Source organism: Stegostoma tigrinum, chromosome 28 (genome assembly GCF_030684315.1).
Source record: "Stegostoma tigrinum isolate sSteTig4 chromosome 28, sSteTig4.hap1, whole genome shotgun sequence".
NCBI classification, from domain to species: domain Eukaryota; kingdom Metazoa; phylum Chordata; class Chondrichthyes; order Orectolobiformes; family Stegostomatidae; genus Stegostoma; species Stegostoma tigrinum.
This window is the reverse complement of record NC_081381.1, coordinates 15,195,799-15,222,019: the sequence shown is the minus strand read 5'-3', so window position 1 is coordinate 15,222,019 and position 26,221 is coordinate 15,195,799.

Below are 26,221 nucleotides of genomic sequence, written 5' to 3'. Positions count from 1 at the left end.
CAAGGACCGCAACTTCCCGCGTCAGTGGTCAAGAACCCCTTGACCATATCTCCTATATTTTCCGCAACTCATCCCTCACTCACCCTCCCTGCAATAAAAACCAAAGCAGAGTCCCCCTTTGTCCTCACGTACCACCGCACCAACCTCCGGATCCAACACATCATCCTCCGACACTTCTGCCATCTGCAATCCGACCCCACCATCCAAGACATTTTTCCCTCCCCAACCTTGTCTGCCTTCTGGAGGGACTACTCTCTCTGTGATTCCCTTGTCTGCTCTACACTCCCCTCCAGCTACACCACACCCGGCACTTTCCCCCTGCAACTGCTGGAAGTGCTACACCTACCCTCACACCTCCCCCCTCACCCACATCCCAGGCCCCAAGAAGACTTTCCACATGAAGCAGATGTTCACCTGCGCATCCACCAATGTGATATACTGTATCTGCTGTTCCCATTGTGACCTTGTCTACATTGGGGAAACCCAAGCGGAGGCTTGAGGGCCGCTTTTCTGAACACCTACACTCAGTTTGCAATAAACAACTGCACCTCCCATTCGCGAACCATTTCAACTCTCCCTTACATTCCTCAGACGACATGTCCATCCTGGGCCTCCTGCAGTGCCACAACGATGTCACCCGAAGGTTGCCGGAACAACACCTCATTCGCAAACCATTTCAACTCCCCCTCCCATTCCATTTTTCGCTTGGAAAAGCAAAAAATAACAAACATTCTTAGGAAGGATCACTCAACCCAAAAGATTAACTCTGATTTCTCCCCACAGATGCTGCCAGACCTGCTGAGCTTTTGCAGCAATTTCTGTTTTTTGTTTCAGTCAGTTACAGCCCCAGGTTGACACTGTGCAGTTGGGACTCTGTTGATGCCTGCATTCTGCGGGAACCCCCATTTCCAGTAATCGAGTACAGTTGATGAGTAACACCCCAGGTTCCTTTGCCTGGAAGACTTTATTGTTACTGATGTTTCAGAGCATAACTGTTAATTCCATTGCAAGCAGAGAGATTAGAATGATTGAATCCTTCTCATGTCCATGGATCTTCCCCAAGCTGTTATAGCACATGTTGTCTGCGGTGGAGGGTTTAAGATATAAAAATAGACTGGAAAAGCTGGGACTTTTTCACTGGTGCGTAGGAGGTTGAGGGGTGATGTTACAGAAATGAGGTGAATGACAAGGGTCTTTTCCAAGGGTGGCAGAATTCAAAACCAGGGGACCATACCTATACTAGAGAAGAGAAGGATTTAAAAACGATACGAGATGCAATGTTTTTACACAGAGGGTGGTTCATGTGTGGAATTCACCTCCTCCCACCCACCTTTCTGCAGAAATGCCATCCCCTGTTCTGGAATGAACTGCCAGAAAAAGTGATGGGTGGCTTTTTGGACCAGCTTGTGATGGAGCCGACAAGGGAGCAGGCTATTCTGGACTTAGTGCTTTGTAATGAGCCAGACTTTATAAAAGACCTTAAAGTAAGGGAACACTTAGGAGGCAGCGATCATAATATGGTAGAGTTCAGTCTGCAGTTTGAAAGAGAGAAGGCAAAATCGGATGTAATGGGATTACAGTTAAATAAAGGTAATTACAGGGGCATGAGAGAGGAATTGACGAAAATCGACTGGAAGCAGAGCCTAGCGTGGAAGACAGTAGAGCAACAATGGCAGGAGTTTCTGGGTGTAATTGAGGACACTGTACAGATGTTCATCCCAAAGAAAAGAAAGATTATCCGGGGTGGGATTAGACAGCCATGGCTGACGAAAGAAGTCAGGAAATATATCAAAGAAAAAGGGACAGCCGATAAAGTGGCCAAGAGCACTGGGAAATCAGAAGATTGGGAAGGCTACAAAAACAGACAGAGGATAACAAAGAGAGCAATAAGGAAGGAGAGGATCAAATATGAAATAGGCTAGCTAATAATATTTGAAATGATAGTAAAAGCTTCCTCCAATACATAAGAAACAAACGAGAGGCAAAAGTAGATACTGGGCCGCTCCAAATTGATGCTGGAAGGCTAGTGATGGGAGGTAAGGAAATAGCTGAAGAACTTAATAAGTACTTTGCGTCAGTCTTCACAGTGGAAGACAGGAGTAGTATCCCAACGATTAGGGAGAGTCAGGGGGCAGAGTTGAGTATGGTAGGCATTACAAAAGAGAATGTGCTAGAAAAGCTAAAGGGTCGAAAAATTGATAAATCTCCTGGCCCCGATGGGCTACATCCTAGAGTTCTGAGGGAGGTGGCTGAGGAAATAGCGGAGGCTTTGGTCGTGATCTTTCAAAAGTCACTGGAGTCAGGGAAAGTCCCAGACAATTGGAAAATTGCTGTTGTAACCCCCTTGTTTAAGAAAGGATCAAGGCAAAAGATGGAAAATTATAGGCCGATTAGCCTAACCTCGGTAGTTGGTAAAATTCTAGAATCCATTGCCAAGGATGAGATTTCTAAATTCCTGGAAGTGCAGGGTCAGATTAGAACAAGTCAGCATGGATTTAGTTAGGGGAGGTCGTGCCTGACAAACCTGTTAGAATTCTTTGAAGAGGTAACAAGTACATTAGACCAGGGAAACCCAGTTGATGTTATCTATCTAGACTTCCAAAATGCCTTTGATACAGTGCCTCACGGTAGGCTGCTGAGCAAGGTGAGGGCCCATGGTGTTCAAGGTGAGCTACTGGCTTGGATTGAGGATTGCCTGTCTGACAGAAGGCAGAGAGTTGAGATAAAAGGCTCTTTTTCGGAATGGCAACCGGTGACGAGTGGTGTCCCGCAGGGTTCAGTGTTGGGGCCGCGCCTGTTCACCTTATACATTAATGATCTGGATGAAGAGACTGAGGGCATTCTGGCAAAGTTTGCCGATGATACGAAGATAGGAGGACAGGCAGGTAGTACTGAGGAGGTGGGGAGGCTGCAGAAAGATTTAGACAGTTTAGGAGAGTGGTCCAGGAAATGGCTGATGAAATTCAATGTGAGTAAATGTGAGGTTTTGCACTTTGGAAAAGAGAATACAGGCGTGGACTATTTTCTAAACGGTGAGAAAATTGGCAAAGCAGAAGTACAAAGGGATCTGGGAGTGTTGGTCCAGGATTCTCTAAAGGTTAACTTGCAGGTAGAGTCTGTGATTAAGAAAGCGAATGTAATGTTGTCGTTTATCTCAAGAGGGTTGGAATATAAAAGCAGTGATGTGCTTCTGTGGCTTTATAAGGCTCTAGTTAGGCCCCATTTAGAATACTGTGTCCAATTTTGGGCCCAACACCTCAGGAAGGACATACTGATGATGAAGCATGTCCAGCGGAGATTCACACGGATGATCCCAGGAATGGTAGGTTTAATGTACGATGAACGGCTAAGGATCCTGGGATTGTACTCATTAGAGTTTAGAAGGTTGAGGGGAGATCTAATAGAAACTTACAAAATAATGTATGATTTAGAAGGGGTGGACGCTAGGAAGTTGTTTCCATTAGGCGGGGAGACTAGGACCCGTGGGCACAGCCTTAAAATTAGAGGGGGTAAATTTAAAACAGAAATGAGATGACATTTTTTCAGCCAGAGAGTGGTGGGCTTGTGGAATTCATTGCCACAGAGTGCAGTGGAGGCCCAGACGTTGGATGCCTTCAAGGCAGAGATCGACAAATTCTTGATCTCAAAAGGAATCAAGGGCTACGGGGAGAGTGCAGGGAAATGGAGTTGAAATGCCCATCAGGCATGATTTAAATGGTGGAGTGGACTTGATGGGCCGAATGGCCTTACCTCCACTCCTATGTCTTATGGTCTTATGGTACAGTTACAACACTTAAAAGATATTTAGACAGGTGCATGAATAGGAAGAGTTTGGAGGGATATGGGCCAAGCACAGGCAAATGGGACTAGTTTAGTTTGTGACCATGATCAGTATGGACTGGTTGGAGCAAAACGTCTGTTTCCATGCTACATGACTCTCTGCTCTATGAAACAAAGTGGGATAATCTGAAAGAACCAGTATGGATTTTGTTCTTGTGAAGGTAAATGATGGGCTGGTTTGGCCATCATATATGATCAGAGCACATAAGGTGGAATATCCAGATCCCCTCTTCCTGCAGCCTCTCTTTATCCTTACTCCTCACACAAACCTTTCTGAAAAAGCTGAAAGTTTTGGGAAATGTTCTCCAAATCTTGTTCCTCTCTCCGTCTAAATAATCACTTTCAACTTTCACCTCAATTGTATTTTGCAAGGTAGGAAAAACAAAGTGAAGTCATTACTGTCTTACCAGACATTGGAGCTCAGAGAGAGAGAGAGAATTGGTGGTGGTTTAGTCTAAGGGTCATCCCAGCTCAGATGAGGGCAAAGGTTGAGAAGGCATGTCTGTTGCAGTGACTTTTTTATATTTCAAAACTTTATTTTATTCATAAAAGTCTTTGTATATATACATCGATACAAAAGCAGATCGGTTATGCACAGTTGCTTCCCAAGCAATCAAAACATTGAACTCAACTCTGTCTCAAAAAAAACCCCACAGACCTCTCTTACACAATATTAATATTTACATATATTTGAGGCACTAGGAGTGTCCAATAACTGAGCAGACCCCTATTTACCTTCAGCAGGAAAGCATCAGATGGTGACCACCAGTCTGTTACAGTGACCTCAGTGGGTGTGGGAATTGAACCCATACACTGCGGGCATTATTCTGCATCACAAGCCCAGCCACCCAAGCTAACCAACCCTCTTTACAGTGAATATAACCTTTGAAAAGAATGGGAAAAAAAGTTAGAAGCAGGGGTAGGAGGATATTGTATTAGTCAATTGATTCTTTAAGTCATATTTAAAATCCCACAGAATTTCAATTTCCTCCAGCCTAATCCTCAATCCTCATAATTCAATGATAATTTACAGAAGATGACAGAGGTTGAGTTGACAGCAGGAAGGTGATTACTGCAGTAATGTCTCCAGACTCCCTTTGTCCAAAGGCTTGACTGATTATGTTGAAACAATTGGTTAAAAATAGCTACATCCCCTTCTGATCGCTGCTGCTACTTGTTGCTTTGCCAGGGCAACTTTAAATCCACTGCTGTGCCCGAGATTCACCCCGTCTGACTGTAAAAGGAAATGAATACTTGTTGCTTGCTGAATAGGTGTCTGAGGGAATAGTAACCTTATGTAAGGCACTGCAGATCCTCTTTATTATTTCGTACTTGGGAGCCGGTGGGGAGGCAATTTTAAACAGCTTATCTGGAAATGAGTGAGACACTAAGCGGATGTTATATCAGAGACTGTGTCTGGCTGTGGTGTTATAATGTGGCCACTCCATATTCCAAACAAAACACAGGCCAAAGATTTGCTTTTCCAAATAACTAACTGTACACTTGCTCAATGGCCAGAGTTGCAAACAGAGTTGAGTCAATTCTTTTCATCTGTTTGACATTATTATTTGATAATAAAGTATATATTGTATCTATAACTAAATAAACTTTCCTACCTTGAAATTGAAGGATTAAATTAAAAGCATGTGGATCACAGGTGGCTGATCAGATTCTGTCTGCTTTGCATGTCTGAGTTTTTATTCTTGTGCATTTCATGGGTTCGACCTCCGTTCCTACCCTTCTGACCTCTCAAAAATCCCGATTCTAATTACTTCCGTACTCTCATTTGCTCAGGCCCAAAGGTCTGGAACTCTCTCCCCACACAGCTCTGTCTCTTTCTTTCCTCCTCTATGGCAGCCCTTATAACTATATCTTTGACAAGACATTTGATTAACAGACCCTGATTCTCCTCATCTGGCTTCATCACTGATTGTGTCTTGCTGTGAAGCAAGTTGGGAGGTTTCATTTCATTAAAGATTTTACTAACTATAAGTTGCATTAACTTCACGATATGGATCCCACTATGTTTGTTGCTAATCGTACAGTTCTAATCACTGGGCAGAATTGAACACAGACTCTGGTGGTCTCTTCTGGAGGAAGAGATGATGAGGGTCCAGTGCAGTTTCAGAATCACAGAGACATACAGCACTGAATCAGGGCCTTCAGTCCAAATTGCCGAAAAGGTTTCCCAAACTGAACTAGTACCATTTGCCTGCATTTCATCCACATCCTTTGAGCCTTTCTTACTCACATACCTATTAAATGGTGTAACAGTATCTGTATCTGTCACTTCCACTGGCAGTTCATTCCACACACGTACCACCCTCTGTTTGAAAGGATTGCTCCTCACGGATCTTTTAAATCTTTCACCTCTTACCTTAAACCTATGCCCCCCAGTTTTGTACTTCCCTACCTTGGGAAAAATACCTTTGCTATTCATCTTATTTATGCCCCTCATGACTTTATAAACCTACATAAATCACCCCTCAATCTCCTGCAATCCAATGAAGAATATCCCAGCCTATCCAGCCTCACCTTTTGACTCAAAACATCCAGCCCTGGCAACACCCTGGTAAAGCTTTTCTGAACCTTCTCCAAATTAATAAAATCTCTCCTACAGCAAGGCAACGAGAACTGTACACAGTTCTCCAAAAGGGATCTCACCGATATGACGTTCCAACTCCTATTCTCAATCGCCTGAGCAATGAAGGCAAACATGCCCAACGCCTTCTTTACCACATTGTCTATGTGTGATGCAACTTTCAAGGAACTATTTACCTGAGTCCCTGGATCTCTCTGCTTGACAGCACTCTCTAGGACCCTACCATCAACCTACCCTTGTTCATCTCACCAAAATACAACACCTCACAAGAATCCAACTGTATTAATTGCCAATCAGCGTGTGAATGAGTATGCATTGCCTACTTGATGGTGGGACACAAACTGCCTTAACCCAGACTAACTAGGAGCAGAGGTTGGAAGAGGCAGGATCCCCACTTTGTACCCTCCCACCCAATTAAATGTCATTGACCCACCTCCAAAAATCTCCTTGGGAAAGGGCATAAAATACCATCTGCAGATGTTTTAAAAATTTGTCCATGAGATGTGAGCATCAGTGGCAGGGCCAGTAATTATTGTCCATCCCTAATTGCGCAGAAAGCAGCTAAGAATCAATGACATTGCTGTGCATCTGGAGTCACATGTAGACCAGACCGGGTAAAGATGGCAGATTTCGCCTCCTAAAGCTTTGGATTTGGGTTTGGATTGTTGTATGTACTCAAGTACAGAAGTACAGTCAAAAATGTATAATTCATGGCACCTTTTTAGGTTCAAAGGTGCCTAGGAACAAAAAAACTCAGGTACAAAGTTAAACACTACCCTCATAGAATAAGGAGAAATATAATGAAATAAGGTAATATGAATATTGAAGTCATTCTTAATTTAAACGAGAAAATAAAGGAATTAAGTTAGAGGTTCAACAGTAATTAGTAATTCATTTCCTTTTACAGTCAGACGGGGTGAATCTCGGGCACAGCAGTGGATTTAAACAGCATTAGTAAACTAGATGGGTATTTATGACAGTTGACATAGCTATCTGGTTGCCATCACATTAGCTTTTTTCATTTTGGATTTTCATTGAATTAAATTTCACTCTTGTGGGATTTGAGCCCATGTCACCAGAACATTAGCCTGGGACTCTGCATTAACACTAAGTGGCTGCCTCCTCCAAAAACAGTGTGGGCTTTAATTTTTGGAATTTTTTTTTTATTCATTCACACGATGAAGGTATTGAGGCTAGGCCTATCCCTAATTGCCCAGAGACCGGTTAAGACTCAACTAACCTGCTGAGGGTTTGGAGTTACAAGTAGCCAGACCAAGTGAGGATGACAGTTTTCTTCCCTAAAGGACATTAGTGAACCTCTTGTTTTGGTTTGTTTTTTAATGCAGCATCAAGTGCCAGATGCAACAGGGCTGGGCATTTCCAAGAGGAAAGGCGTATGTTGGAACTTGGAAACTTGCATGCAGGGATTTAATGTTGAGAGTTGCAATCAGCGGGTAGTTGGTGAATAGAGGCAGAGATCTCCAACAGATATAAGCCTGGAAAGCAAAAACGCCAGTAACCCAAGTTGTGTCTGGTCTCCAAACGACATTGGTTGTAACATTTTCTAGCCAAAGTCTGAGAACAGCTTCTCCCCTCATTCTTCAGCCAAGAATGACACAGGCAGCGCCAGAAAATGGAAGAGGCAAGAAAAGTAAGAGATAAAAAAATTGTCCATAAATTTTTACACAGTGTTAAAGACAGGAACGAGTAACTCGTCACCAATATTTAGCTTTTTGAAACATTAATTCAGGAGATGCGGGCATCTCTGTCTAATCCAGTAATCATTGCCCACCCCTCTTGCCCAGAGGGCAATTCTGAGTCAACTACATTCTTCATGTGTCCCAGTAAGAATGGGAAACTAGTTCAACAAGGAAGAATGAAATAGAGAAAGAGCAAATTTTACAGGGAGCCAAATACAACAATCTCCATAAATATTTGATGAAAATGTCTGCGATATGAGTTGGCAAGTAGTTGTTCTCCATTGCTCGAGGTCATTTTGTGGTACATCTCAAAGTCATATGGGCGGCATGGTGGCTCAGTGATTAGCATTACAGCCTCACAGTGCTAGGGACCCGGGTTCGATTCCAGCCTCAGGTAATTGTCCGTGTGGAGTTTGCACATTCTCCCCGTGTCAGCGTGGGTTTCGTCCGGGTGCTCCGGTTTCCTCCCACAGTCCAAAGATGTGCAGACTAGGTGGATCAGCCATGCTAAATTGCCCATAGTGTTCAAGGGTGTGTGGGTCATAGGGGGAATGGGTCTGGGTGGGATGCTCCGAGGGGCGGTGTGGACTTGTTGGGCTGAAGGGCCTGTTTCCACACGGTAGGGAATCTAATCTAAAACAAAACCTGGTAGCTGCACCTGGTCTGCCACCTAATGCTGTAAAGGTTGAATATGGTACATACTGACATAAGGATTAGGCCATTTGGCCCATCAGTCATCCTGCCATTCTATAGGATCATGGCTACTGTGCCCCCAGACCTGAGCTCCCCTTTCACATGCCAGTTGTGCAGAGCTCTCAATTCCATGGCATTTTAGTAATTTATCTCCCTCCTCTTGAAGTACTTTCAGTGACGTAGCATCCACTGCATTCACTACACTCTGGGAAAAGAAATTTCATTGCATCTCACTTTTAAACAAGTTCACCCTTATTTGGTAACTATTTTCCCAGTTCAAGATTCTTCCACATCTTCTCAACGTCTGACTTTTTTTTTCTGATGAAGGGTTTAGGCACGAAACGTCAGCCTTTGTGCTCCTAAGATGCTGCCTGGCCTGCTGTGTTCATCCAGCTCCACACCCTGTTATCTCTCATCTCCTCAACTTCTAACCTGTCAAGCCCCCTCAGAACGTGTACATGGCAATAAAGTCACCAGATCCAGTCTTTCCGGCCTAGCGCCAAGCCTCAAAGACTGTCTCACGTCATTGAACATCGAGAAATCCATCCCAAAGGTCATGCTACTGACCTGAGCTCCTCCACTTATGTCCCATGACTCGGCTTCCATTTTTTTTGCACCAGTTGTGTAGTGGACAAGTCGGGCCGAAGGGCCTGTTTCTATGCTGTTGACCTTTATCACTATGACTACAAGGTGCCGTGGGTATTTTGCCCGTTAAAAGTGCTGCATTCATCCAATTTTGTTGTCAATGTTCCCTTCAGCCAGGTTTAGAGAACACAGGATCAGAATCTCAGAGGAAACGGGTTTGCCATTTAGGTCTGAGATACAGAGAGATTTCTTTACTTGATGGGCTGTGAATGCAGGCAGTGTCTGGGTTGGGAACGGGATCTATTCTTAAGTCCATTCACAAGTTGATTTGTTCACAAGCCGATCTGTGCACAAGTCAGAACACAGTGCCGGACCACATAAAATAGTCTCTTTGTGCTTCAGATTTCCAAAGCCTTTCTTCATTTAGAAAATGATCAGCCTCTATTCTTCCAACAGAAGGACAAACTTTTGTAAGTTGGACATTCATAACTTGGAGACACCTTGTATTTGGATTTCTTTCCCAGTGAGCTGTGGGTGTTCAGTGGTTGGGCAGAAGTTGATAGTTGAATGCTTAAGGATATGGAATAGACCAGACTCTGTAGGCCAAATGGCAAAATCCGGCTCCTATTATGCTCTGTTGAAGAATTTTAAACATCGTAATGTGAACAATTGTACTAAGTGCTACATTCCATTGTTTGACTGTTCTGTGCAGGTCATTGGATTTTTTGCTGTTTCTGGATTGAAAGAGGACTATAAACCTTCATAACACATTAATATAGAGTTCCAACACTTTATCAATGACTCACTGAGATTTAAAATAAATACACTGACACTTCTGTACAACAGTCAGAGGTCTTAAATTAACACACTAATTCACAACATTATTTCAAACCAGCACTTTTGACTATTGAATAGCTGCATCAAGTTTAATTTTCTAAAGTTTTTAAAGGGTCATGCGTCAATTTGTCTGTGATGTTTCAAATATTAATTCCCTGACTGTTTCACAACAGTGTAAAGCTACTTTGTTCAAACAGAAGATAAAAGCATAATGTATTCTTACGGCAAAAGTAATTTTAAATCATGTTTATTGCATCCTCTTAAAAAATGCACAGCACTTGGGAGGTCTAGCCTGCAGACGGGTTTTGATGATCTTTCAGAAGGATATTTTGGGTTGAGCCTCACAGGTGATGGCCTGAGCCTACATTTCTCTTGCCAATGAAGGCAGCTGCAGATTCCCGAGCTCTCGAAAGTTTGAAGGGACATCAAAGGTTAACGTGTGAGAAGAAGATGAACTGTTTCCTCTGGGCTAGGCTTTGCAGCAATGCAATGCAATCATTTCTTCTCCAGCCTAGCCCAGACATGACTGTATCCACGCTGTCTGGTATTTTTTGGAAAGCGAGACCTAGAACTGTCAACATTGCCAAACGTTGGCACAGTGAAGCATTTAATCTGATTCAGAGGCTTTAGTGCTTATACTCCTCGCTTTTTATCCTCCATGGTGCGTTACCCGTCATAATCCCCCCAGTTTCAGTCCCAGGTGCCTTCAGCAAACAACAGGGCTTTCTAGCATTGCCTGGATGGAGTTTTTGAAGGCAGCTTTCTCATTGTAGTGTTTTTCACTTGAAATAGTTGTCAATAGATGCATCTGCTCTTGTCTCCTGACTAACACTAGTGACTATAAGTTCATCACTGGCAAGTTCTAGGAACGCAGCTGGCAGGATCGAATTCCTAAACATCTAAAATATGGAAATGCATGAATGACCTAGGCACTTAGAAAGGCCCTCAGGCTCACACTCAAACCCAGAGGAGACTCGATAGCTGGGGTCATGTGATCTTCTTCCATCTCAACATGGGCCTGCAAAAGGAAGAAAGACTTTTCCCTCAGTTGTCATCTAAAACCTTAGCCGAGGTGGCCATTTCTCAACTGTGGGGCGAGATGACAAGTACCAGTGGGTGACTTGACTGTGGTTATTATAGCTGGAAGCACATCCCATCTTCAAGCAACATAATCACTGAGATTCTCACCAGAAGGAACTAAAAGTTATTCCCCCTCTATAGCTGTAATATTAAAACTCCCTAACTCAAGGGAAGCTGGTGACCAGGACTGGGACTGTCTGATTTTTACCTCTTCACTGGACAAACTTGCCAAGCCTTCGAAAGACACTTTGTTTTCCAGCCACATTTTCCAGTCCATCTGCTCTTTAAAACTAATTGTCTTCTCTGTTCAGTGTCAGAATGAATTTGAACACATTACGGCAGAACTCCAGTGCCACCCCCCCAGCTTTGAACTTCATCAAGACCCGTTCTTCAGTTCTCACCAATTTGTTCCCCGCTTAGACTTCCAGGGGGTGGGAATAATCTTGTAAATTTATTTAACATTCCCATTCAGCCATTATATTCCATTGTCCATTCTTGGAGGTTAGGAAGGTGACAAAGTACCCAGAGAGTTACCTTCACAGAAAACGTCCAAAGGAAATGCCAAAACCATGGGAAGTTTTGTTTTGCAGCTTGATTCAGATTGAGAAGCTTTCAACCAGGCCCTAATTTGCATTGTTCTGCCTAAGATAACATTACCTTGCCACTTTATGAAGCTTAACAGTTTGTACTCTTACTATGCTGACCGTAGCTTGCAATCGTGGCAAAATATACATTCACCATGGTGACATGCCAAGGTGACTCAGTCTTGAATTAGATCTCTGAATACGGGCAAAGCCTGAGCAAGATCAGATTTGCTGTCCATCCCAAGTCACTTTACATGGTAAAAGTCAAAGGCTGCAGAGGTGCTGTTGATTAAGCTTCAGCCAGTTGCTGCTGTAGATTATAGATGGTACTCAGTGCCATCACTGTACATTAACAGTGTAGGTGGTGGATGTTGAATATGGTGGATGGGATCCCAATCAAACTGTGTGATGTAGCTGCACCAATTACAACGAGTGGGAAATATTCCATCACTCACCTGGTTTGTGCCTTATCGATGGCGGACAGTCTATGGTAGTTGGGATGTGTGACACTAGTTGCAGAATTCTCCACCTCTGACCAGATCATGTAGCCACAGCATTTCATTATTCTAGATCATCCACCTCTCCTGGATGAGTGTAGCTCCATCAGCACTCAAGAGCCTAGACATGATCAGGGTATACCAGCCAGCGTGATTGGCACTACATCCATCACCTACAACATTTGCTCCCTTCATCGACCATGCACAGTAGCAGCAGTGTCTACAATCCACAAGGTGCAGAGCAGTGACTCATTAAGCCTCCTCCGACTGCACCTTCTGAACACGTGGAAGGTTATGGACAATAGATACATGGAAACAACATTTTTGACTTGATGGAGGTGTACAAAATGATTAGCGGTATAGATAGAGTGGACAGCCAGAAACTTTTTCCTAGGGTGGAGGTAGCTATTACATGGAGGCATAGTTTTAAAGTGAGTGGAGGTAGATATAGGGGAGACGTCAGAGGTAGGTTCTTTACTCAGAGAGTGGTAGGGACATGGAATGCTTTGCTGGCAAGCGTAGTGTATCGGCCTCATTAGGGGTATTTAACTGGCTATTAGACAGCCATATGGATGATAGTGAAAGGTAGAGGTGGAAGTTAGATAGATCTTGGGTTTAGGGTAAAAGTTCAGCACAACATTGTGGGCCGAAGGGCCTGTACTGTGCTGTACTGTTCTATGTTCTGTAATCCGTATCACCTGCAAGTCCCCCTCCTAGCTACACACCATCCCGATTGGAAACATATCACTGATCCTGCAGTGCCACTGTGTCTAAATCCTGGAATTCCTTCCCTAATAGCATTGTCGGTGTCCCTAAATCTCAAGGATTACAGCAGTTCAAGATTGCAGCTCACCAACACTTTCTCCAGGATAATTAGGGATGGGTCACTGGCCTGGACAATGAAGTGCACACCTCACAAACTAATAATTGAAATTAAATCCCTATTTCCCTTGGTCACAGACAGTGTCCTACTTCCAGTTTATACAATTCAGATATGGGGATAGGGAAATGCAAGCTTTCCAAGCATCAATCTTCAAAGACCCCACAGAAATCATTTGGTACTTTTTAAAGATTTTGGATGGAAATGAAAGGCATTTGGGGCACTTCAGCGCGAACAAGGTGATCTGGGCCAAAGAAGAAGATCCCGGTGTAAAGACAAATCTAATCTGATCAAACCTTTCACCAACATCTGCAAGTGATATGCTGAGATCACTCAGAAACTTGCTGGTTCTTCTACAATCCTGGGGGAGAATTCCACTTTGGTCAATGGGGTATCAAAGCAAGCACAGGAAGTAAGCAATAATCTGGGAAACTCGAGGCATTCCCCAAACTTTTAGGAGTTGCTTCATTTGCGGGAAAGAGCAGACGAAGCAGGAAGATGCCACCCATCTTCCTGATACGGAGGCAATGGCCTAGTGATATTATCACTGGACTGTTATTCCAAAGACCAGGGTAATATCCTGGGGACCTCGGTTCAAATCTCACCACAGGAGATGGTGGAATTTGATTTCAATAAATATCTGGAATTAAGAGTCTAATGACCATGAATCCATTGCCAATTGTTGGAAAAACCCATCAGGTTCACTGAGGTCCTTTAGGGAAGGAAACTGCCATCCTTAGCTCGTGGGGTCTACATGTGACTCCAGACCCACAGCAATGTGGTTGATTCAGAACTGCCCTCTGGGCAATTAGGAATGGACAATAAATGCTGGCCCAGCCAGCGATACCCTCATCCCGTGAATGAATAAATAATCAGTAAGAAGGAGCGCAGAACTGCTGAACTGAAAATCTTAGCATGGGCAAGTTATTTAAGACGTGACACAGTATACCTTAATCATGAAATCACCATAATTCCGAAGGCAGTGAGCACATACCCCTGTTGATTACTACAGATCAGAAATAGCTGTGAAGATAAGATCATTGAAATACAGGACATAGCAGCAGGAGTAGACCATTCAACCCCTCGAAGGCCTGCTCCCCCGCCATTCAATATGATCATCGCTAATCATTGAACTCAGTATCTTAATCCTGCCCTCCACTCATACCCCTTGATCCCTTTAGCCACAAGATTTCTATCTACCTTCTTCTTATTGAGTCACAAAGACATACTGCACTGCATGATCAGTCCAACTCACCCAACCGGATATTCTAAATTACTCTAATCCCAATTGCCAGCATTTGGCCCATATCCCTTTAAGCCCTTCAAGTTCATCTACCGATCCAGATGCCTATTAAATGTTGTACCAGCTTCCAATGCTTCCTCTGGCAGCTCATTCCATACATGAACCACCATCTGTGTGAAAATGTTGCTCCTTAGCTCTGTTATATATCTTTCCTCTCTCATCTTAAACCCATGCCATCTAGTTTTGGAATCCCCTACCCTGGGAAAAGACCTTGGTCATTCATCCTATCCATGCCCCTCATGATTTTATAAACTTCTCTCATTACATTTTGGCCTCAACTACTTTCTCTGACAGTGAATTCCACAGACTCACCACTCTTTAGTTGAAGAAATTTCTCCTCATCTCAGTCCTAAAATGTTTATCCTTTATCCTTAACCTATGACGCCTGGCTCTGGAATCCCCCGCCATTAGTAACATACCACCTATATCTAACCTGTGTAGTCCTGTTAAAACTTTATAGGTTTCTATGAGATAACTCTTCATTCTTCCACACGTCAGTGAATAAAATCCTAACTGACTCAATCTCTCCTCATTTGTCTGTCCTGCCATCCAGGAATCAATTCGGTAAACCCTCACTTCACTCCTTCTAGAGCCAGAACATCCTTCATCAGATAAGGTGACCAAAACTAACACAGCATTCCAAGAGTGGCCTCACCACTGCCCAACAGAATTGCAGCAAGAAATCCTTGATTCTGCCCTCGAATCCTCTCACTCCAAAGGCTACCGAACAGTTTTCCTTCTTTACTGCCTGCTGAATTTGCATGCTTACTTTCAGTGACTGGAGCACAAAGACACCCAAGTCTCATGGAATGTACCCTGCTTTCAATTTACAGCCATTAAAATAATAACCTGCCTTTGCATCAAAATACATTACCTCACATTTATCCACATTACATTGCATCAGCCATGAAGCAAAGCAGAGCTTGATTTTCCCACAGCCATACAATAAAACGTTGCATTAGACTCTCTGGCAACAAGCCCTGTCACTTCACAGCTTTCTTAAAGCCTATGGGCAACCTGTAGAAAGAAATTGCACCAAGAATAACTTTTGGTTTAGTATTGTTACCTACTGGGCTCCTAAATATGTTTCTGTCAACATTACATAGAATCCCTCCGGTGTGGAATGGATAGTTTGGTCTACCAAGCCCACACTGACCCTCCGAAGATATCCTCAACCCCACATTACTCCTGTAACCTCGCATTTCCCATGGCTAACACACCTAGCCTGCACATCTATGGACATTACTGGTAATTTAGCATGGCCTAGCCACCTAACCTGCATATTGTTGAGCTATGGGGGGAAACCAGAGCATCCAGAGGGGATCCATGCAGACACAGGGAGAACAGCAAATTCCAAACAGGCAGTCACCCAAGGGTGGAATTGAACCCAGGTCCCTGGCACTGTAAGGCAGCATTGCTAACCACTGAGCCACTGTGTCACATGCTTACAGAATGCACAGTTAGCAATAGTGTAAATCCTGAAAGTGCCATATACATTTGATGCCCAAAAACAGGCCAGAACCTCATTCTACACAATCACAAAATGCCCAAAAGTAGGATCCTGAAAACATGGTTCTCATGGGTGCTGGTCATAATGGGAACTGCAGATGCTGGAGAATCCAAGATAATAAAGTGTGAAGCTGGATGAACACAGCAGGCCAAGCAGCATCTCAGGATGCTGCTTGGCCTGCTGTGTTCATCCAGCTTCACACTTTATTATCTCATGGGTGCTATCTGCTGGTAATAGCACTCTGGTTAGAGGAAGTGGTTTTACATATATGAAATATTTAGAGATTTCATGGATTTAGATACAATCAGTGTTGAACTACATCAGCCTCCAGCTGCATAAGAAACCAAGTCAAATTCTTGGTAAACATCTGGGCCATGATTGTGAACCTCATAATAATTACTGCCTGAATGGTTAAGCAGTTGGTGAGCTGTTCTCTGCTGCAGGAGTTTCTGCTGTTTTCCCAGCCCAGCACCAAAGATTGCCCAGTCTTCACATGTTGCCTTGCTATTTCTAATCAGTCTCATTACTGCTGAACAGGGACACATAAACAGAAATAAGTCAGATTATTTGGTTCAGCTCCAGAAGCCTGTCATACTGAAATCGTTAAAGAGAAGGCCACACCTTATATTGCAGGAGCAAACTTTGCTGTGATGATTGGCAATTCATCCACTTCTGCATCAGATATTTTTTAACCGTTCAGGGACGTTATTTAGAAGGTTCCATGATCACGCTAGTGTTTACTAGTCTCCAATCTATTATTCATTCATTTATTTATCCATTCATTCAATCATTAATTCATTCAATCATTCATTTATTCAATCATCAATTCATTCAATCATTCATTTCTCCATTCATTCCATCATTAATTAATTCATTCATTCATTTATCCATTCATTCAATCATTCATTTATTCAATCGTTAATTCATTCAATCATTCATTTATCCATTCATTCATTAATTAACGAATTAATTCATTCATTCATTCATTTGTCCATTCATTCAATCATTAATTAGTTCTTTCATTCCTTTATCTATTCATTCAATCATTCATTTATCCATTCATTCAATCATTAATTTATTCAATCATTCATTTATCCATTCATTCAATCATTAATTCATTCATTCATCCATCCATCCATCCATCCATCCATCCCATATTCTAAATATTATTACAAAATTGGCACAATTTGTATCATTTCAAAACATTTCCGTGTGAATTGCATGAAAGTAAAGTATATAATCTTTGAAACAAACTTTGGAAGTTTAGGGATTACTGAAGTTCTGCATGCTTCAGGAAAAGAACATTTCGATAACCCACTGTCCTATCATGCTAGCTGAGGCCCGCTTGGTTAGCACAGCCTTCACAAAATGCAGCGGGCAGTAAAGAAAGCAACTGGTACACTGGCCTTCAGAGGAAGAGGATTTGAGTGCAGGAGTAGGGATGTCCTGCTGTGATTACACAGGACCTGCAGGACTGTGTGTTATTTTGGTTTCCTTATCTGAGGAGGGATGGCCTGGTTGTGGATGGCGTGCAACAAAAGTTTACCAGACTGATTACTGGGAAGCCAAGACTGACATAGGAAGAACGTAGGAGCCTATCAACTTCTAACAGGACTGGACAGGATATATGCAGGATGTTCTCAAAGTCTGGGGAGTCCAGAGTCAGGGGTAACAGTCTCAGAATTACAGGGTAGACCATGAGATGAGGAGAAGTTTTGCCACCCAGAGAATGGTGGGCCTGTGGAATTCTCTGCCACAGAAAGCAATCAAGGCCAAAACGTTGAATATTTTCAAGAAGGAGTTTCAGACAATCCTTAGGGCTATAGGGAGATGGGGTTATGGGGAGAAAGCAGGAACAGGGAACTGAGTTGGGTAATCAGCCATGATCATATTGAATGGTGGAGCAGTCTCAAAAAGCCTACTCCTGCTCCTGTTTCCTATATTTCTGTGAATCACAAATTTGTTTGGCGCAGAAGAAGGCCTTTCAGCCCGTCATGTCTGCACTTCTATAAATTGGCTTCATTCAGCGTCACTGGGTCAAAATACGAGAACTCCCCAAAGGCATTGTGGGCCCACCTCCAGCACATGGATGGCAGCAATTCAGGAATGCAGCTCATCACCATCTTCCGAAGGGCCAATTAGGAATGGGCAATAAATATTGGCCTAGTCAGTGCTGCCCACATACCTAAATCAAATTGTTTAAAAAAATGCTAGCCTTGTCAGAGATTCTCAAAAAACTAAAAGTAGATAGGAAAAATAAACAATCATTTTGGACTTTACTTTTGGTAAAAGTTCAAAGCTCAGACGGTTATTAGTCTATCAGAAAGAGCATTGACAAGCTCCACTTCATTAGCCTCGTTGTTGAGATCCATTTATAATATGTTGATTTCAGTGATATCCACAAAGCAGTTACAGAGATGGAATATCAGTAATGATCTCACATCGAGTCTCCCTGAGCCCATTCCTCAGCTTCCAATAAAGCTACAGTCATTAAAACCCTTTCCCATCTCCCAGGCAGCCACTAAACAACATGCCCCTTCACAATTACATTCCAGGAAGATTTTGTGAAAAAAAATTAACGTACACACATTGAAAATTCAAAATATCAACCTTCAGGGCTTTGAGTTAAAGCAACTTTCTGAATGTCAAATGCATCATTTTGCACTCATTAATATCTACTCCCTGCCGAGAGAAAGCTTTCATTTAGGAAATCTGTTCTTCAGCAATAGACAAAACATTGGAAAGACAACCAATTAGTGTTAATAGACAAAACAGACAGAAATTCAGGTGGGGAATCATTGTGTCCTAATAAAGGATCTTTCTGTAATTCACATGAAAACCTGGAAGTTGTGTTGCTCATATGATTGAGCAGATCATCCAGGATTTATATCCATGTGTTATAAAGTGGAACATTTGCTTTCACAACAGGAAATCTCAAAGAAAGCACAGATGTTGCAGTCAGATTTGATTCTGGAATTGGCAGTTTTGTAGGTAGACCTGTCAAATCTGGAGCTTTGGATTCATGGAAATTCAATGATGTGCCACTTAGCCACTTGGTATTATTGGTGCTCACTCATTGTGTGTGATTATTCAGGGTCATCAGCAAAAAAGGGCCACAGGAACTGTGTCCCAGCCAGAGTCAGTGAGATTAGATTCCCTACAGTGGGGAAACAGGTCCTTTGGCCCAACAAGTCCACACCACCCCTTGGAGCATCCCACCCAGACCCATCCCCCTAGAGCCCACACACCCCTGAACACTACGGGCAATTTAGCATGACCGATCCACGTGGCCTGCACATCTTTGGACCATGGGAGTAAAACAGCACCCAGAGGAAACCCACACAGACAAGGGGAGAACGTGCAAACTCCACACAGACAGTTACCCGAGGCTGGAATCGAACCCAGGTCCCTGGCGCTGTGAGGCTGCAGTGCTAACCACTGAGCCACCGTGCTGCCTGGTGCCAGTGGAGGCGTATCCCAGTGAAAATCAGTGTCAGAGGAACTATGTCCCAGTGAAAATCAGGCTATATCCCAATGCATTTGTGTATTCGGCTGAAGATGTCGACAAACAATGTGTGGGGTTGTTTGTAAAGGGCATGAGAATGGCTCCAATGTATAATGCTCATTCAGAGAGCTAGTGCAGTCACAGTGGGCCAAATGGCCTCTTTTGACAGTGATATACGAGATAAATTAGCTTTAATTTGTGAGAATTAACTTGAAAGAACATTTCATTGCACTTAATTTGTTACCATTTCATTAAACAAAAAGGCAAATCTATCCTTGCATGAAGTAATTTCCTTGTCTGAAGGAGTTTGATACCAGACAATTTTATTTTCAGAGAAAACTGAAATTGGCTCATTATTAACAAAAAAGCTAGGAGCTTTGTAGAATTTGAATTGCTTTGTGGAATTATTTGATGTTAGGGAAGATTGTGAACATTGCCTCTGTGGTAATTAGATTGATAATTGGATCGTGGAAAATTAATTCTCAGCCTTCCCCCCGTGGATATTACCTTCCATAATCCCCTCCAGCCCCACAGCTGTCCAAACGCCTTTCATCCTGGCCCTTTGTCGATCTCTGACTGGTGGCAATGCTTTCAGTGGACGAGCCTAAGCTCTGGAATTCTCTCCCTAGACCTCCTTCTATCTACCTTGCTGCCTTCCTATAAGACCCTCATTGAAATTAACCTCTCTGGCCAAGATTTTAACCCTCTATGTATATATCCTTATGGGGCTCAGTGTCAAACCGCATGTTATAGTGGTCCTCAGAAGCACCTCAGCATGTTTAATGATGCCAAAGGTGCTACATGAATGGAAGCTGTTAGTGCTAACTGTAGTGGTCAGTTAGCCCAGTTGGTTGGCTAGCTGACTGGTTTATGATTATACAGGCATGACAACAGCATGGGTTCAATTCCTACTCTGGCTGATGTTACCAGGAAGGACTCTCCTTGTCAACCTTTCCCCTCACCTGAGGCATGGTGACCCTCAGGTTAAGTGACCATCAGTCCCCCATCTCTCTAATGGGAGACCAGCCCTTTACCTAATTGTAGGTACTAGGTGTATTGATTCTTTCTCCATTTGATCCCAGGTCCCTGAAATGAAGGGGAAACATCTGTGTTTACAGCCAGAGAACAACAGAATCCGCACAGTGCAGAAGGAGGCCATTTGGCCCATTGTGCATTTACTGGCTCTATTACCGAGTACCAATCTCCTGCCTTTTCCCCATATCCCCGAGCACCATTACAATCCAAAAAATCATACAATGTCTCAAATGTGCCTGCCTTTACCGGTCTGAATTCTCCTCATTTGAAATCACGAGATCATTATGGAAGATATTCAAACCCACGAGCCCACTGCTCCAATCACCTTTATTTACCCTCTTGGTTCCTTTCAGGCCCTTTTTTTTACCCATCCCCTTCCTGTCACACAGCCCTTCCACCTTTCATTTCTCCTTTCTGGGTTACTTTCCTCATATGTCCTGCCCTATCAATCCCTACACATACCTATACCATATCCCTACACATACCTATATCATATCCCTACACATACCTATATCAATCCCTACACATACCTATATCAATCCCTACATATACCTATATCAATCCCTACACATACCTATATCAATCCCTACACATACCTATATCAATCCCTACATATACCTATATCAATCCCTACACATACCTATATCAATCCCTACACATACCTATATCAATCCCTACATATACCTATATCAATCCCTACACATACCTATATCATATCCCTACACATACCCATATCAGTCCCTACACATACCTATATTATATCCCTACACATACCCATATCATTCCCTACACATACCTATAGCATATCCCTACACATACCTATATCAATCCCTACACATATCTATATCTAATCCCTAACCAGTCAATGCATCTTATACATATTGCTTCATATAATACACTATGTCTGGTGTAAGTCAACAAAATGCTTTTAAATAATGGCCTTCCACATTCAGGGTGTCCCAAAAGTGTTTTGCATTCCATGAAGTAGTTTTAAGGCCCTAAGATGTGGAAAAGGAAAGTAGGCCATTCAGCCCCTCAATCCTGCTCTGCCACTCAATAGGATCATGGCTGGTCCAGCATTCCTCACATCCACCTTCCCGTCCTTTCCCCATAACCCTCGATTCCCTGACTGATTAAGAATCTACTTATCGCAGCCTTAACTATCCACAAGGTCTTTGCCCCAGCAGCAATGAGTTCCAAAGGTTCACCACCCTTTGAGAGAAAATATTCATCCTCGTCTCCAAATTTGGAGCCTGTTTATTCTGAGACTGTGCCCTTTTGAAAGGTGTAGGTAGTGTGTTGTAAAGGAGGAATGAAAGTTTATGGACGCATAATAATGTTGATGCAGGTTCGATGGGCTAAAGGGCCTGTTCTGTTCTCTACAATTCTATGAATAATGAACATGGATATATTCCCCCAACATATAACTGCAGAACTATATATTAATTTATGTTTACCTTTCCAAATCTCATCATGTCACAAAGTTCCAAGGAATTTCTGATTTGGCTGAGACAACAGCAAAAAGTTGCTGGAGAAACTCAGCAGGTCTGGCAGCACCAGTGGAGAGAGAATCGAGTTATTATTTCATGTCAGCTCTTAAGTCATGGATTGGCTGGATGGTTTATTAATGGCATGATAAAATAATTGATCACAGGTTGTCTGTGAGTCGCATTTATAAAGGATGAAAGTGTCTTCCCAACCTTAACATCGCCTTTGCCATCTGATAAAGAATAGCTGGTGATTTATTTTCAATTTTCTTCACTCTTGGTTTAAATACACCAATATTTTACCAAAAATACGAGCAGAAAACTTTATGGGAGCCATTCTTCCAGGAAAACAAAATAATGGTTTGATGCATTGCTGGCTCAATCCTGTTAATTACTTTATAAGACCAAATCCAACGATATCCTCATATTTTCAATTGTTCACTCAAGTTAGGGCCAGTGCCATGCCCGAGAGTTCATACATTTCAAATCCTCTTGACTCTGATCTTCCTCTAACAGTGATAAAATAAGTGCCACGGTTTCAGATTAGCGTGGGAAACCGAAAGTGCAACGTCAAATAGCAAACAACACTTTTCCATTCTGTGTCTTCCATTTAGCTTAACTTCTGTGCATCCAGGCAAGTGTGGCGCAACCAAATTACAGAGATCATTATCAAACCGAACATGCTCCACAGATAAGCATCAAATCAAACAGACACAGTTCGGATTTCTTCACCTGAAAACGGTCAGGACTCATTCATGATGTTGTAGTTCCCGGCCTATCTATTTATCCTTGTTTATAACTTTATTGAGCATGCCATATCATTGCAACACCTAGATATCTTATCTGACTTGCTCTCTTTGAAATAGATTTGATGTGACAAAGTGAGCTGGAGGATACAACAGGGGCAGGAAGGCTGACGTCTCGTGCCTAGACCCTTCTTCAGGCCTGAAACGTCAGCCTTCCTGCTCCTCTGATGCTGCTTGGCCTGCTGCGCTCATCCAGCTCTACACCTTGTTATCTCAGATTCTCCAGCATCTGCACTTCCTACAATCTCTGGAGGATATAACATTCCAATCAATGTAACTTATACATATTGCGACAATATGATACACTATGTCTGGTGTAAGACAACAAAATGCTTTTAAATAACGGCCTTCCACATTCAGGGTCTCCCAAAGGTGTTTTACATTCCAGGAAGTAGTTTTAAGACCCTAAGATATAGAAAAAGAAAGTAGGCCATTCAGCCCCTCAATCTTGCTCTGTCGCTCAATAGGATCATGGCTGATCCAGCATTCCTCACATCCACTTTGCGGGTCACCGTTCAGGTTCAATCCAGTGCTGTTGTTACCAGAGGCACTGCAAGATAGTGAGAGTGGTCAGAACTCATCAGAGAAGTTAAAAATCTGTCTTTCTTCATAATGGTTTCACAATGAGTCATCAGGTGCCAGTGACCCATTCATAAGGTCAACAAGCAACACTCATTCAGGGCAACAATCGTTTGGAAACTCAATAAACTTAAAATTAGTTATTAGAATGCACTGCAACTAGGGATGGGCCGTAATTGCTGCCACGGCCCGTGACACAAATATCCCAACAGTGAAATCAAAATAGATTTGTGAACATTAAGGAAAGCCTGAAAACAGTGGATGCAACATATTCAATTAAAATAGAAACATTCAGAGAAACTCAGCAGGTTTGGCAGCATCTGTGCGGAGAGAACTTACATAGATACATAGAACATTACAGCTCAGTACAGGCCCTTCGGCCCTCGATGTTGTGCCGACCTGTCACCCCAATCTCAAGCCCATCTAACCTACACTATTCCATGTACGTCCATATGCTTGTTAAATGTACCTAAAGTTGGCGAATCTACTACCGTTGCAGGCAAAGCGTTCCATTCCCTTACTACTCTTTGAGTAAAGAAACTACCTCTGACATCTTTCCTATATCTTTCATCCCTCAATTTAAAGCTATGCCCCCTCGTGCTCGCCGTCACCATCCTAGGAAAAAGGCTCTCCCTATCCACCCTATCTAACCCTCTGATTATTTTGTGTGTCTCAATTAAGTCACCTCTCAACATTCTTCTCTCTAATGAAAACAGCCTCAAGTCCCTCAGCCCTTCCTCATACGACCTTCCCTCCATACCAGGCAACATCCTAGTAAATCTCCTCTGCACCCTTTCCAAAGCTTCCACGTCCTTCTTATAATGCGGTGACCAGAACTGTACACAATACTCCAAGTGCGGCCGCACCAGAGTTTTGTACAGATGTTTCACACCTAGTGACCCTCCATCACAAGCAATAAATTGCCCTGACCCAGTCCATAGTCCCTAATGGCTGTAAAGAAGGGGATTGACTTAACCAATAGTTAATTTCCATACCTTCGAAAAAATGTCTGACTGACTAGCTGCTCTTGCTTACTAACTGAGACAGTTTGTTCGGTTCAAACCTCAGTCAGACTTTATCAAGTCAGGTGACTAGCTTGCAGAATATATCTGTTCAATTTATAAGCATTACCCCTGAGCCTGGGGATCTGCTATTTTAATTCTCCACTTTGCTCCCTCATTGACATCACCAGTGCACTCACCGGCCCACCCACCATAATCCTTAATTCCTCTACTGTTCAAAAATCTATCAATATTTGCCTTGGAAATATTCAACAAGGCAGCCTCAACTGCTTCACTGGGTGTGGAATTCCACAGATTCACAACACTGCGGGAGAAGTTCCTCCTCACCTCAGTCCTAAATCTGCTCTCCCTTATTTTGAGGTAATGTCCCCCGGTTCTAGTTTCACAGGCCAGTGGAAACAACCTCCCTGCTTCTATCCTATCTATTCTCTTCATAATTTTACATGTTTCTATAAGATTCTGCTGACCCACCGCACGCCCCCTCCCCACCCTGCCAAATTCATCTAATTTCCAATGAGTAAAGAACATAGAACATTACAGCACAGTACAGGCCCTTCGGCCCTCGATGTTGTGCCGACCTGTCATACTGATCTGAAGCCCATCTAACCTGCACTATTCCATGTACGTCCATATGCTTGTCCAGTATAATCCCAGATACTCAATCTTTCCTCATAAGCCAATCCTCTCAACTCTGGAATCAACCTAGTGAACCTCCTCTGACACCCACTCCAATACCAGCACATCCTTTCTGAAGTAAGGAGACCAAAACTGCACCCAATACTCCAGGCATGGCCTCACCACCACCCTATACAGCAGTAACATAACCTCCCTGTTTTCAAACTCCATCCCTCTAGTAACGAAGGACAATATTCCTCCCACAGTCCAAAGATATGCAGGTAGGTGGATTGACTGTGATAAGCGCAAGGTTCTCAATGAGCTGAATGACTTCTCCCCTCACTGTTGGGATTCTATCAACAGTGAGGGGTGCAATGATTATCTATTGTTTATCATTTCTTGCTTTCAAGAAAGAATTAGATACGGTTCTTGAAGCTGAAGGGAATCAATGACATGAAGAGAAAGAAGGAGTAGGGACTATGTAAAGTGATCAGCCATGATCATATTGAATGGTGGATCAGACTTGAAGGGCTGAATGGCCTAATCCTGTTTCTGTTTCCTAAGTTTCTATTAGTAGCACTGAAGAGGTATTGATTATCTATCGAGAGCAGTAAGGGGGTATTGATTGGCAGCAGTGGCAGAGGTGTTGATTAGAACATAGAACATAGAACATAAAACATTACAGCACAGTACAGGCCCTTCGGCCCTCAATGTTGTGCCGACCTGTCATACTGATCTCAAGCCCATCTAAACTACACTATTCCATGTACGTCTATATGAACATAGAACATAGAACATAGAACAGTACAGCACAAAACAGGCCCTTCAGGCCACAATGTTGTGCCGACCATTGATCCTCATGTATGCACCCTCAAATTTCTGTGACCATATGCATGTCCAGCAGTCTCTTAAATGACCCCAATGACCTTGCTTCCACAACTGCTGCTGGCAACGCATTCCATGCTCTCACAACTCTCTGTGTAAAGAACCCTCCTCTGACATCCCTTCTATATTTCCTCCAACCACCTTAAAACTATGACTCCTCGTGCTAGCCATTTCTG